General features: G+C 50.7%; 1 protein-coding gene across 1 annotated transcript in view; it reads right to left on the bottom strand.

Annotated features, from left to right (window-relative positions):
- MTIF3 (mitochondrial translational initiation factor 3) overlaps window positions 1-1,815 on the bottom strand; it is a 14,364-nt gene extending 12,549 nt beyond the window's left edge. The window contains exon 1 of the mRNA XM_011958417.1: window positions 1,661-1,815. The gene's annotated coding sequence lies outside the window, so the exon portion shown is untranslated. The remainder of the gene's footprint in view (window positions 1-1,660) is intronic.
- Between the last annotated feature and the right edge of the window lie 700 nt (window positions 1,816-2,515).

Below are 2,515 nucleotides of genomic sequence, written 5' to 3'. Positions count from 1 at the left end.
GACGAAAATAACTTCTATTATTTGTTCACTCACTGCTTTTCTCATATAGCTGATATTCACAAGCTCATACTGTTATCTGTTCTTTCCTGGGAGACTGGATCAAAGTTGCAGACTCTGGCGGACTAAATATTTGTGAAATTAATTTTGCCAATTCTCATGACCCTAAGAACTCTTTTACACCTTCCAAAGAAGTTTCATAAAGTCCTTGTTTCTGCCTGCAAACTGTCCCAGTTACCCCATTCTAGCCTGAGCAGTGCAGCCTTAATCTGAGAGGACCAGCACTACCTTACTGGGCCTTCATGCTGCCCTCCCTTGGCTCTGGTTTTGCTCTTCCATAGGAAGCACAAAGTGTACTCTCCATAATGAGGCTGAGCTGTTTACATGCTAGAACTCCCACTTAGAACACTGGAAAAAGCCAACATATATCTTTGGCCAACTAACCATATTTCTTTAGCTATTAAGTTGAAATAATAACCGTATGTTTTTAAAAAGCTTTTAAACCCAGAGCTAAAGACTCAGTATTAAAAACTGGACTTATGGGCGGGCCCAGTGGCTCATGCCTGTAATCCCAGCACTTTGGGGAGGATGAGGAGGGCAGATCACTTGAGGTCAAGGGTTCAAGACCAGCCTGGCCAACATGGTGAAACGCCGTCTCTACTAAAAATACAAAAAAACTACCCGGACCTGGTGGCACGAGCCTGTAATCCCAGCTATTTGGGTGACTGACGCAGGAGAATCACTTGAACCCGGGAAGCAAAGGTTGCAGTGAGCTGAGATCGGGCCACTGCACTCCAGCTTAGGAATGTAGCCTAGGCAACAGGGTGAGATTCTCTCTCAAAAAAAAAAAAAAAATTGAACTTATTCTCCTATGTTAATCCTATGTTAGTCTTCTTCCAGAACTCTAGTGATGGGGTCACCACCTATCCACAACCTCCAGTCACCTCCAAGACACCTTTGACGCCTCCACTTTCCTTCGGTTTCACAGTCAACCCAACACCAAGCCTCATCGACTTCATTTCCTAAACCCCGCTAGAATCCATCCAGTTTTCTCCGTATCCACTGTCCCCACCGTCAGTTTAAAACATCGACCACCTAGTTTGGATTCCTGCCAGTCTCCTAACTCGGCTTGAGCCCTGGCAACCAGTTCCCACTGCACTGCAGTCACTACATCCGTCAGGACCCTCCTCATCTTAAATAAAACTGCCCCGAGATTAAGGATCTACACCTTCACCAGGCCAAAAGGCCCTTCCCACCTCTCCAGTTTCTCCTTTATGCCTAGGCCACACTGGCCATTCGGCTTTTGAAATACAGTACTCCTGTCCTTGGTTTAGGAAAAGCCAGGCCAATGCCTAGCGCATGCTTCTGATTACCTCCCAAACTAAGCCAGGTCTCCCAACCCTCCCGCAATTTACTGAGCCTAACACTGAATGCTTCTACAGTTCAGTTTATCTTTCCTTTAAAACATTCATTACAATTACAGTTTTGTGACGATCTTAGTACTACTGCTCTCCATCACTAGACCGTAAACTCTACGAAGCAACGAACAAAATCGACTTACTCATTACTGTGTTGTGCCCGGCACAATAAATAGTAGTCGATTTTCCAGATTCTTCTCTCCTCCCTCTACTTTTCTTAGACTTAGGCCTTTCACAACACGTACTTGAAACTGAGACTTCTCAGTAAGAGAACTTGGTTTACTTCGTTCAAGTCTTAAGCCACGGAGCCTACTAAATGATAAATGAGAAAAAAATTCCAGTCACTTAGCGACCTTCCCCCGTAAGGTCTCCCTCCCGCAGCAGCAGGCAGCAAGAACAATGCATTTCTTCAGCCTTCCCTGCGCAGGCGCCCTTCGCCTGGCTCGTTCTGCCCCAGAGGTGCCAGGCAGTAAGGGGCAAGAGCACTTCCGGGAGCCCCTGACCCGGTCGTGGGTAACATGGCGGCCACGCCCACCTGGAGAAGGCCACCGGCGGCGCGTCCGGCTTAGAGACGCGACGTAGGGACGTACTGCGTGCGTGCGTACAAACGTGAGCGCGCATGGCGGGGCAGAACTAGGAAAGCTCAATAGGCCCGGGGTCGGCGCCGACTCTACGTCTAGCATCCTTGGGGAGTTCGTGCAGCGGCCTCCCTGAAAATGGCCTTACAGCCCGGCAGAACCCCCGGACTCTGTGGCAGGACCTGCGGGGCCTCTCCGCCCTCGGTACCGGCGGGACGGGGTGACCGTGACCTTCCAGATGCCTCCTCTACAGGGGCGCCCCCTAAGATCACGTCCTCCCGGTGCTGGTCCGCGCACCGCTCCGCACGCCTCATATTTCGCATTACCTGTGCCGGGGCAAGCGACTGGTACACTCTGGCGGGCGCACGTACAGCGCCTCCACGGCGAGTCCCCTTCGCTCTCCGTAGTGGGCGGGGCTTCATCCCGCGTCCTTTAAAGGAGAGGTGATGGGTGGAGCCACGGTTTTCTACAGTTGGGATGCCAACAGAAAATGAGGAGGGGGTGGAGGAAGTCCTTGAGGGG

Source organism: Colobus angolensis, unplaced genomic scaffold (genome assembly GCF_000951035.1).
Source record: "Colobus angolensis palliatus isolate OR3802 unplaced genomic scaffold, Cang.pa_1.0 Scaffold113, whole genome shotgun sequence".
Classification (NCBI taxonomy): Eukaryota; Metazoa; Chordata; class Mammalia; order Primates; family Cercopithecidae; genus Colobus; species Colobus angolensis.
This window is presented reverse-complemented; position numbering and strand designations above follow the sequence as displayed.